The 13197-nt window shown below is 37.3% G+C and overlaps 1 pseudogene; it reads right to left on the bottom strand.

Moving 5' to 3' along the window:
- Positions 1–505: 505 nt before the first annotated feature.
- Positions 506–1126, bottom strand: LOC102802936 (dynein light chain Tctex-type protein 2B pseudogene; annotated as a pseudogene).
- Positions 1127–13197: the final 12071 nt, after the last annotated feature.

The following is a 13197-nucleotide window of genomic DNA, read 5'->3' as shown; positions in this document are numbered from 1 at the left end:
AGTTCGGGTAAACGCATTTATATCCATTGTCCCACTTTGCCTCAGAGGTCGGCGCTTACTATGACAATCATAGCACAACATGAATGTGAATGGTAAAATTTTATAATTTCAATTTACAATTATTTTGTGAACGGATTACAAATAAAATGTAGTAAATCAATGATAATTATGTCCCGGTATAACGTAACAAAATATGACAGACATGAAACCTCTGTTTATAATTAATTTAAACTTCTGAATACAAAAAAAAAACTACCAATGAGCTTATTTAGAGTGAATAATTACTACATTATTATATTAAATAACTGTTTATATCGTACAAGATTGATTTGGTTGATATAGGGGACCGTGACCTGAAAGTGTGCCTGGAATTGGTCCGATATAACTGTACTCAATGATTAGTATTCGCTGACGATAGTTATTCATAAGAACATACCAAGCCTCAGAACGTATACAGATTAGTCACATAACTGTTAGTGGTTCTTCGCCGGGTCAATCCGACTTATTACTCAAAATAGCACCCGTAAACCGTTGCCACGGCGAATAACGATGAGTTTTGGTAGGCCGCCGAGGCGTAGCTGTCATTATCGGGACTCCATAGACACCGACTTGCCATGTTCACTCCCTGTTGGTTTACCGAGCCTAGAATGACGTGAACAATGATTTTGTGTCGACTATAGTTCAATTCTTTCACTTTTGTTTTGATGATATCTGACAGTGTCCGTGTCAGCATGCCAACCGTCGATGGCTCGTACATTTCGTCTTCGCAGTGGTTCTGCAACGCTTCCTTAATCACCTGCTCTACACGCTTCGGTTTGAATCTCTGGTCGTTGTCCGGTTGGGTCCTATAAGTGTTGTACTTCTTCTCTTTTTGAGCGTGTCTTCCCTGTATGATCGCCATCGCCATGGCATGAGAGCGAAAACCACCAGGAGCGATTGACAAGCGAGGTCCCATTCCCGGAGCCATCACGGAGGATTGCCGTCGCTGCATGCGCGATGTCCTCCGCCCCGGGCCAGACAAATCGCCGCCTGGCCCGCCAGTTCCGTCGCCGCTACCAGAAAATGTTGAAACCGAAGGTCGGCGCACAAGCATAGGTTTTATCGTGTCTTCCTGCTGCGACTCCATTTCACGTCCGATCAGTACAAGGCTGAGTGACAACCGAATCACACACACACTGACTACAGTACGCTTGGTTGGTTTGTTTACAATAAGAGACACAGCGCACTTATCAACGACGAGATCGCATTTAGGTTACGATTATGACAATCAACGTCGATGATTTGAAGCAGATATTTTTTTTATAGATCTATCCTTGAGACAAATCCCAGTTACAAGACCAAACACAGAATGCCCCTTTCAAGAGTACTCGAGAAGATGTCGTTAAGTAGTCGCAACACTTTTTACCGGAACAGTTAATGATGTGAACTTGAAGACCAACTACAAGTCGTGTGACAGTGGTCCCGGTGCGATGGACAGTTTCTGGGACCTTCTAGACCAATGTAAATTTCACGGACTTTGCGCTCTGTGCATGTTTTTTTCTCTAATAATAATAGTAATGTAATGTTTGTGGTCGCCTTCCGTTTGTATCAAATATTTTGTAAAATTACACGACAAATTCAACTACGTGACGAGTATTATTTTTACAATATTTCAATTGTTCCCGTTTAATGACGTCACAAATAGTGTTCGTTTTAGCCAACTTTGGGGGTCTTTAGCAAGTAGACATAAAACGTCTCATAGCAAAGGGAAAACGCCGCGTAAATCTCTTTCACTGCCAGCATAGACGCTTGGTAATGCAAGTATAGTAACGACGAGCACAATGAAGTGCCGGCCCCCACTAAGGTTGCTACTCTATTCTTTACCCGTGGCCACACAAACACAGGTTATCACCTTTGTGCCAGTATACTGAGTACTGTACAAAGCCCTAAGAAATCGCACCGATAATTCATCGCCGTTTTTATTATTAAACACACCGCACATGCCTGTAGAGGATCTGCGTAGCAACCTTGGTATCAGTCTATCTTTGACAGCTACTAAAATGCTGTAGCTACCGTCGTTTCACTGCAGGCATCCTTATTATTGGATATAAACGTGCCAACTCATTTTATAGTGCTCTCGCCTCGGGACGAAAAGTGTCGCGATAATTAGCGACCAGCTCACTGATATATTGTTCAAGGTTCAGCTGATGACTTCATCAAATGTACAAGTCCCAATGTAATTAAAAGATTTGTTTATAGAAAGTGATTCCGTTGGAACAGTCCGAACGGTAGAGCCACTCTTGGTAAAGGGTTTATCTATTTAGTTTAAAAAAAAACCCATTAGCGATGAAAACTTGTTACGTATTTTTCAAGTTTGTAAATAATTGACGACTCCTGTGTGAATCAAAATATGTTTACTATGATGTAGTTCCATGGTTGGACGAACGTGTTCAGAAAAACAAAGTTTTGTACATGTACTTGATTCAATGAGTCGGCAACGCAGTCTCTATTTTCTCAAGCGAGTTATAATGTATACATGCCATGAGGACCAGCTCGTCGTTTATGGACACTGCCAACAGTATAATAACTACGGTTTAACTTGAATTATTAAAAGGAAAGATTCAAATTTTACCGGTACTAGAATACACAATTTTGTATTTTACATTTAAGCGGTAACTTCGTCGCTTAAATGTCTGATTTTGGTCCCACACGACTTGTATACAAAATACACTGTTTTCGAAATGAGAGTGTGCACAGACTGCGAAACGATTGGGAATGACTGAGTTCATATATAAAGTCCAACATAAACTAACACAATACGAAAACTCTTGTGTGTTGTTTGACTGCCACAGTCGCTCCCAGCTCAGTAAACATGGCCAGTGAATAGTGTTTACCGACTAATTTGAACCAAACTATGACCACTTCAAGTTCAAAGGAGAGGTCAATACATCGTTGTCAATGTGAAGAGCTGCCGTGCTTTCGGTGGAAACCACCATGTTAGTAATTTTCACACGTCAGCACAGTTTCTGTGGTCCGCGCCATTTGAGGAAGAAGAATTCGCTTTGCATTAAACCTGATTGAACGCCAGTACGTGTTCTGTGTCAATAAGGGCGGCTCACATCAACGTGACGTAAATTAGTTAGTTGATAAACTTCTGTGAACTGTAAGACGCGTTGAAGGTAAAGTCATCGGACAATGTGAGAAAAAGTGTAAAGCCTGAGGGACTTATCTAAGTTCGGAGACAATGCTCAAAGGATGATTCAGGTCCAAAGGGGCAACAAAGGTTTTTCCTAGTCAACAATAGGGTGTACTTTATTGTTCAACGCAAACACACCCTCTCTGGCTTTGAATACGGAATTTGTTACCTATAAAACACAAATCCATTCATTTCGCATGATACACTCGAGTGGTTATTGCCGTTGATGGCGTTGCGGGGCAGCCGTAGTGTGCTGAATCAACATCACTTAACGTGTATTTTGTTATAGTTGTGTTGTTTTATTATTTATATCTTTGGAGTTAAACTAAAATATCCTATCCTATATCAGGCGCTTTGAATAGTTAAATTTAATTTCCGAAATAATTTGTCTGCTGTGTACCAGAATAGATGAATAATTTATGAAATTTACCTGTCGGTCGAGAGACATGCGCATTTCCAATTTAGAGTTCATTATCTCATTATGCCATTGTCACTTAAACATTGTAATTTACGAAAGGGTACTCGAGTTCTAGCGAAATATAAATTATAATTAATATTAAATATCAAAATGGATTTTGAACAAATTCCTGGTGATTTGTGACAAATATACATCGCCACGCGTCCGTGCACAGTGGAACGAACCATGGCATTCTTCTTTTCTCCCGAACTCGGATACCAGCATTACGATTGAAATTGTTCTTATTCCAAATCATGTTATTAATATTACGCAACTTCATGTGTATATTTGAACAAATATGTATTTTTTTAAAAATTGAATCAACAATTCTCCAGGGCTGAGACGATTCCGTACCGACACGAATGTGACTCCGTCTGTTATACGTATTGTATATGTGTTCGGCGTCTGGTCATAAGAACATGTAATACAAAATCAAATTATAATTTATACGTGAATAATTGGGTGGGAACATTGCACGTATCGTAGTGCCACTATTATGTCACATGTACATAGAAGGGGTGCCTGCCAGGGGCGTCGATTCATTCTGAAGAGTGAGGGGGACATTTTTGTGTCCGCGTAAGCGGCCAATGTCCGCGCTTGCGCGAACAGAGGGGTGTCCTTAAATCCTCCGATTGCCTAACTATCGAAGTTTTAGATCGATAATTATCGGAGAATTATTTTACCTTTTTTATGAAAGTTGTACCTCGATATTCATCAGTCGCGGAATTGCAAGGTTGCCGTTTACATCCGGTAGCACCTTTCCAACTGAAGTTTATCTACATATTAATTAAAATTATTTATTTATTTATTTATTTATTTATTTATTTATTTATTTATTTATTTATTTATTTATTTATTTATTTATTTATTTATTATGTGAGTGATGAATAGGCACTACATTTAGCATTCCGTAGTGTCTGCATAAATAAATAAATAAATAAATAAATAAATAAATAAATAAATAAATAAATAAATAAATAAATAAATAAATAAAATATTGAGAAAGCATAAAAGACTTATTTTCAAATACATGAATATGTCATGACTAATTCATTTTATCATAGAGACGATTTGCCCAGAAAATGCCATTTGATGATTTTGAATAACGTATAATAAAGTTAATGAATTCATAATGTCAATAAGTAATGGATTATACGATGTTATATCCAACATAATACTTGTACGCTACACCAATACAGTTTTAATTTGATATACTATTATAACATAATGGTGTTTGTCTGAGGTATTCCTATTTAATATGTGACAGGCTATTACGTAATTATATCTTTGTATAAGGTTGATCCCATAAAATTCCCCTTTTATTTGACGCTGTGTATAATTGTTTAAAGCTAACATATTTACCCTGATTTTCGGGGGCAAAACGGCTCAGATTCTACAGCCCAAATTGACCAAATTAATTCCCATGTTTCTGTCTATTTTATGGCATGTAAATTTGACAGTCTTATCTTAATTTTAATTGTACAGTCAGTATTCTGTAACTAGACTGATCGCGCTGTACAGAGAAAACTGAAACAGCTTGCTTTGTTCTACCATGGGGAGGGGTATTTATCCAATTTTGGCTTCCGACCACTAGCGTACATATTTCCATTGAAAATATGGCACATTCTGGCCGGCTCAGAATTTATTGGATGATCGTCGAACATAAAAGTACTAAACAATGTAATTTAGGTCTCCCCGAGTACAAGTTGTCAGGGGCCCACATGAAGACTGTCAGGTACATAGTTTATTGTTGATCTCAACGTTTGGCAATAGTTAAAAAAATAAATATTTTGCGTCTGAAGCTTAATAGGATACATCGCGTCTGAGAATATTGCCGACGATGATCACTAAAACACCTCCATGAAAGCCCATGGCCAGAAGAGTGGCAAGTAAGTTATAATCCGACATAGTTTTCTTTAATGTAAAGAAATGTAACACTGTGTTACAAAAGGTGAGCGTAGAATAATATTTGAAGAAGAATAATGATATTTTTTTCTTATAGTAAAAAGATAAAAACGCAGTGAAATGTCAAAAACGTTTCTAAAATTTCGTAGGTGTCAGAATCTATTAGCATCTCAACATAGGGAATATAGGGATGTCGGAATATAGGGGTGTCGGAATATAGGGATGTTGGAATATAGGGGTGTCGGAATATAGGGATGTCGGAATATAGGGATGTCGGAATATAGGAATGTCGGAATATAGGAATGTCGGAACATAGGGTTGTCGGAATATAGGAATGTCGGAACATAGGGGTGTCGGAATATAGGGATGTCGGAACACAGGGGTGTCGGAATATAGATGTGTAACCCAGGGGAGGGGTGTGCCCCCCTCAGAAGGTAGACATTTTTGAAAAATGCAACCAAAATGAAGTCATTTGGTGCATACTTGGGGATTTTCATTCTTGATCATTAAGAATACAGTACATGTACACAGAACCAAATGCCTTACACAAACGCAGGCTTTGATATAAGCCTATTATTGATATTTGGGTAAGTCTGGAAAGTGGAGGGGACAGTTGATATTGTGTCCCCCACTCTTCAGAAAGTGGGGGGGGGGAACGTGTCCTCCGTCCCCCTATGATCGACGCCCATGGTGCCTGCCCAGCGAACTCATGTTGTTTGAAATAAACTGATTAGTTGGCACGTATTGTTGCTCGGAGTAACAAGATTAGGTAGACCGTTCACCTGGATTAATTATATGACGTCATAAGCTCTGGAAAGGTCACTCTAGTACAAGTCGTGTACATTATAATGGAGTTCATATTCTTCTTCTTCTACTGGTAATTTAAAAGAAAAATCAATACCCGTTCGCCCTTCATTTGGAGCAAAACATCAGACTATTTTTACATCAATGCGTCCACTGAACATCTTGAATTAAAATTCTAAACATCTTTATTGGAATGCCTTAAAAACAACCCTAAACACGTTTATTGACTGCAAATTATACCTCTAATACAAATCTCGGAACGTGCCTGCTCAAAGTTGGGCAGGATGTGCCCACACCTTACATCCCATTTTTCTCTCATTGATTTGACTATGCAGTGTGGCGTACTTAAAAGTTGAGACAAATGCTGCCAGTCCTTCGTTCTCCTATGCGACTTTTGCGCTTTCTTCTTTATTTCTACTAGGTTACGTGCCCCAGATCCAACCCTGCCAGGCAATAGTTATATGAGTATTTCAAATTATATTCACAATGAGGCTAATCAGTCCCCTTCAAGTCGTCGTAAAAACGACCCCGTTGTGCGTTCGCCGTTAATGGCATGACATTAAGCAATTTGAAGGGCAATTATTTGGGCATGGATGGTTGTCCCAGACATCGGCTCAAGTTTACACATGTACATACCAAGGCAGTCACATAGGAACAATAAACTACACGTGTACCTTGCCAGTCCAGGTAATATGTTCCCATACTATGCAGTGACTTTCGGTGTCAAGTCATCACGCGTATTATATATGTACACGTGTCTCTTCTCTCTCGCTCAAAGGACATGGTTCCTGAAGTTTCGTTCCGCACATGATGTTAGTCCGTTCTACACAGTTGGTTGACACTGACGAAGTAAATATACCTATATAGTTTCCAACGCTATCATTATGGGATTTTACACACTACATCAGATGTAGTATAGTAGTATATGACGCTGTTACGTTGAATTCTGGGTAATCGAGAAATGTCGAGTTAAAATGTTGTCGTTAATATTCTCTGCTTTGTAAGTTGTTGTGAAATACTACATGGCACTACAGCTATTTCAACACCAGTGTCCGCATCGTAACATTGATTGAGATAAAGTCTGGTGAGAGTTTCCAGTAGAATACATAAGAAAACTTACTCAAAAGTGACTTGGCTGAGAAGGAATTACATACAACATAACTGGCACACAGCCACCAAACACTGACACTCTTTTTGAAGTTTTGAAATCAATAGATTTTACAAAATGTCATTGTGTGTTTTAATCATGGGTTAATCAACAGTATAGTTACATAAGTCCAGTTACATCAGACAAAACAAATCTCACTTGGTGCCATATTGGTAACACCTCTTTTGTTGTAGATGCAATCAACATGATTAGAAACAATGTATCAACATTAAAGTGTGAACTGGTATGGTTGCAATGCAGATCCTGTTGCTGAAAGAGTTGTACTTGTATCGGTTAATAATAAGCTCTATTATAGGTGATTTAATTTGGTAATTGACCATAAACTGGTTAAATGTTCTGTGAGCACCGAACAAGGACCACTACAACTATTATTAAAGCGCGGTGGTCGTCGCGCCGTGCGTGTTCGAATTTCTTGTAAATAAACAATGTATTTTACACGCGTTGTACACGTCGTTGTATAAGTCCCATATCGAACAGGACGCGGCACGACGACTGCCGCCCTTTAACCATAGCAAAAGTGAAATGACCACGTACGTGTAAATATGCACGATTTACATGAAAAGACATGTCAAAAGAAATAAACATATAGATTTATTGATAATTTCTTTGGTGTTAGATTATTGATAATAAATTATTGATAATTTCTTTGGTGTTCTTTGATGAAATATTGAAAATAAAAATACAACACAGCGCTTTTCTGTTTTATGTCGTTGCACTACATCTCTATGTTATTTGGTGTATTTAGTTGCTCAAACAAATATTTTAAGATTTTATCTAATTGCAGCATTTGTATTGTGTAGTTTCCTCAACAATATCAGGGTATGTTCTTGGTCTCATGGGAGAAGAATGCTGCTTTAATTATACGTTTCTATTCATTGGTGAAAGCAGATACTATAATTTTGTATGAGAGAACGTTTAGTATAATAAATTTTTAAAAAAGGTATTTAATTGTCGATTTACATTTTTTTGTTGACGTCTCGACCACACTTCACTTCATGAACTAACCAATCACAATAGAGCACATATCCGCCAATGAGTTTGTTTTGGTTAATCTAAATAATCCGATCTTCATTTGATACGTGTTTCGATGAATTAAGTTGTAAAATGCGGGTATATTGAATGTCATTAGTCCAACTGAATAATGAATTGATAAATAGAAATACGAGTCATGGTGCTTGTGATTTGATAATTTTAAAGTTTTTTTCATTAGATCTAAATCCATCATGTTTATTCCACCATGGAATAATCCCCTATTATAATTGTATTATTTTGCATGCTGATTGTTTTCCTTAAAGGGAGGCACTCGTCGCGCCGCGTCCTCTTCGATATGGGACTCATAGCGACGTATACAACGCGGGTAAAATTCATTGTTTATTTACATGAAATTCGAACACGCGCTGCGCGACGACCACCGCGCTTTAATTTAATTAAATCATAATAAGCTTGTCTTACTCCCATAGTGGGTTCTGATATATAAAACAATTACCAAAAAAGTCTTTATTGCAGGGATTTGTACTGAAATGTAAGGTTCAGTTTTTTATTGACTAATTCATTGTGACCTAAATAAACACCCAGAACCATTATAGGGCTGATTTCTTCGCGTAATTCCTGTGAAACTACCTGTCCATCCGCTCTGACCATAAACAAATTCAGTATTGTCCAATAATTTTGAAAAAAAAACGAACGCAACGACCGCGAAGACTTGGATAGATAAGGTGTCATCTACATACACAAAGATTTCAAGTTATTTATTAAATGTGCTCATATTTTCGAATGCGGCTTGACAGTATTTCTATGGGAATTACGAGAAGAGCTGAGCAGAAGACGGTCACCGTTATAGGTCCGTTGTTAAATACACAGTTTCGGATGTTTGAGTAACACGTCATATTATATTAGCAATGGAACAAAGACCAAAGTTCAATAATTGCAAGATTTTCTATATAAATGGGCATTAATAATAAGTCTAATGATTTTGAGTAATTTAAGAATAGCATTCTCCCCATATTACCAGTTCGCTCACCCCATTCAAAACAAATCATAAAAATTCTAATTCTAATAAAAGCAGACCGCATTTTATGGATAATATGTGGTAGTATAGAGTAGTACCAGGTGAAATTTTGCTGCTAACCTATCACATCAGGCGATTGGTATTAAGACTTTTTCTGCTTCTAGATGCAGCAATATACTTGTTTTTACCCCATGTTGCCGACACCAAAGCAACGCGTGATCGAACAGTAGATTGCGATCGAATATTTTGTAGTCAAATTAGAACTTTCATCTCTATTTTTATTTCTTCATACTGGGATAACATATTATCATCTAGTGTATCATCAATTGGTTCTTGTACAAGGTGAATGCTTTGGTGGACTTTTATCTTCCGCAATATATTGCTTTTCCCTATTTTTGCTTTCTGAAAGTTAATAATCCTTATTTTATTTTTAACTCGAAAACAATGCATTAGTTAATTATAGTATAATAAATACATGTGTAAGTGCAAAGACTGTCAGTGACAGGAGGCGCTTCAATAGCTTTCTTAGACTAGTATTGTGTACCCAGTGGACAAGGCACTTCTACATGTTTCTCAAGTACTATTTAACACTGTATTACTGTAAATATATATTGATAAATGTTATCTTGTTTAGTATGTACATGTAGTTATTGGTGAGCCCAATATGATAATGCAAACCATTTTGATTGTGGATGTCACATATTGCAATTTCGGTATTTTAAACAGTCTTAGACAAAATAATGAATATTTTTGATATGTACATGCATGATGAGTTTCATTTGATTGACAATTTATTTTGCTAATTGATATTGATGATGTCATCATAAGATGAAAACCTCTTTCTCACATCATCTAATTTGTAATAATATTTTGAGTCACAATAGTCTCTGAAGAACCAATGAACTGTTTTCTAGACCCGGATGTACATATTAAAAGCATTGGCTGTATTTAAACTCGGGTTCATTGCTTTGTGAAGAATTTGCACCAGTGTCATCGCACAGTGAACATTTGTATTCTTCATCCTCAGCGAAACACTCGCCAATAAAGAATATAGGACAATATTGTTATTTCATGGTATTTCACAGAAAGGAATCAATTAAAAGCACCCCTATCCGATGGTTTCTTACTTCGTGAACCGTGTGTTTCTTATCAGGAAGTATATCAGAGATTTTATATCTGAAAATTAATCAACATTAATGGGGACACCTATTAATAACCATCGAGCAACTGGTGCACAAAATAATAACCAATAGTGATTGGTTGCAATGTGACAATGACGACGTTGCGTCCGAGACAGGCGTATGTCACTGCGCCATCATTGTTACCTTCATTCAGAAATAGGAATCTCACGACTCCGTCGGCGATGGCGCAGTAAGGGAGGTAATGCCAATCACGGCGGTTTCCTGCTCAGTATTCGCGGAGCTCCGAGAGCTACCTTATCCTCCGAGGAGCTTTTAATTAGCTTTAATGAGGTCACGCGGAAACGTCATTTTTTCTGTCCGAATAAGAACATGTTCAATGGTCAAACGTCGGCCGTTTTTCTGCTTAATATTTATCAAAATCAAGCATTGCTGCAATTCCGGAGTCGGAATCCGGTCACATGAATGAATTTCGTTCAAACTTGGTACATACATTGGATATAACGAGACCTTGATGTAAATTGGCCGCCTGGCAGCCATTTTGTTTCAACGAATGCTGTTTCAGAGCTTTATCTCTGACACGTTTATTTGTTCGACCATTAGATTAAAGAAGGCCGAATGGCCACCATTTTAATGTTGAAAATCATCAATATGCAAATGCTGTTATAGAACCTTGTCTCTGAAATTGACATATAAATTACATTACATGTTTTACATGTTTTTCATGTTCTGATTCGTAATGGCTGACTCATTTCAGTTTTATTTACTATTTAAAGGGCGCTAGTCGTCGCGCCGCGCATGCGTGAGATATATGGGTCTCATATAAACAAAGATGGCAACTTTGACTGTTGGGAAGATCAACGAGTACAAACTGAGACGTTACGAAGCTTTAATTAGGTATTTTTTAGGTGGTTGGAAGGTATCGAAGGAGTCACCGACGGTAATTAGTGAAGTCGCCTCCCGGTAAAATCTCATACTCGTGATTTGCATTAGAAGAGCGCATTGGATTGTGGGAAAATCAATGTTTATCAACACAAATGTCGCACATGCGCGGCCCCGACGACTGCCGCGCTTTAACTTTAACGGGTACTCATGTAATGACACGACGACACCATTATTTGATTATTTTGCTATTATTAACTATTATATATTGAGTACATCATATACAGATGGTACATTTATACACCAACCCAACGAGTTGGGCAGCAACAGATATAAAACGAATCATGTCAGGTCATCACGATCGATGCAAAAACTGCATTCGTCATGAAACATGTGTCTATTAACAAATGATGAATCTACGAACAATCAATGTTACGTAATATAATCAAGGAAAAATATGATAATTAGTTTGGTAAGTAGCGATAAATAATTCAATGAAATCCAACAAAAGTGTGGGTATACGATGCATTAACAAGTAATTCCGGAATCGGTAAATTACACGACTTCATTTTCAGACAAAATAAAAAAACTATATAGCAGTATAAATTGAACAAAATTGATTGAGGATTATAGAGTACGAACGCATCCCAGCACATCGAACTTTCTTCTTGACTGTACATACAATTTTCATTACAGAAATATAACAGATTTTCTGACATTAAAATAATAATAAGTCCCCTGAAAATATGTGTATCCGTTCATTAGGCCGAAACTATGCAATGAATCAGATATACCCAATAATTTCTGCAACAAAAACAAAACAAAATATTACAACAAAATATCCTTGCAAACCAAGTTAATATCTTACCGGTATACAGACGATTGGGGCTAACCTGACCTGATTTCTTTGAACTAACAGGAAGAAAACACACATTAGCAACTTAAGTCACATATACACATAATTTGCTTCTAGGGTTTAGACCCCTGGCCAAAGCATGCAACCCAACTGCCTAGTTAGTGACATTGCTTCAACATAACACATACAAATTACAAATCTGATAACTGGAAAATTACAATTGAATGAACACAATTCACAAGTTCAATAAATGAAGAATACGAATGTTAAATAAAACTAAAATAACAGGCTGTTTTTTTTTTCAATATCAGTCACTCCCTATGGCGATGTCATAGTGTTCGGTAATCTACAGTGATGGGCAGTACAAAATGCTTACACTACAAATCACTCCTCTTAATTGTCATTAAATACAAATTAAATACATACGGCAAATTGCCGCTAACTGACGAGAGGTGTAACGGTAGGTCATGCTGGGATCGGACTCCTTGAACAAGAAATATGTGTGGTTTGTTAAGTGTGGAGTTACATGAATTATCAACATTATCCTGACATTGTACAGCTGGTTGCGTAGAATCAGCATTCTGGCTGAGATTCGGTGTTTGCACATTCGGTGTAACTTTATAAATACAACACTGAGAACGAATACTGCGAATAAGTTGGTTGGCTGATTTTCTAAACGGCTCATCTGCAGTATAATATATTAGAGGGTTGTACACACATGAAAACTTTGCAAAGAGAGATGGTAAAGTCGTCGCTATTATTGGAATGTCCTCTGAACCACCTTTTATGACTGTGATTAAGAA

This window comes from Saccoglossus kowalevskii, chromosome 9 (genome assembly GCF_978046115.1).
Source record: "Saccoglossus kowalevskii chromosome 9, keSacKowa6.1, whole genome shotgun sequence".
Taxonomy (NCBI): domain Eukaryota; kingdom Metazoa; phylum Hemichordata; class Enteropneusta; family Harrimaniidae; genus Saccoglossus; species Saccoglossus kowalevskii.
Note: the sequence above shows the minus strand (reverse complement) of the source record. Positions and strands in the feature narration are given on the sequence as shown.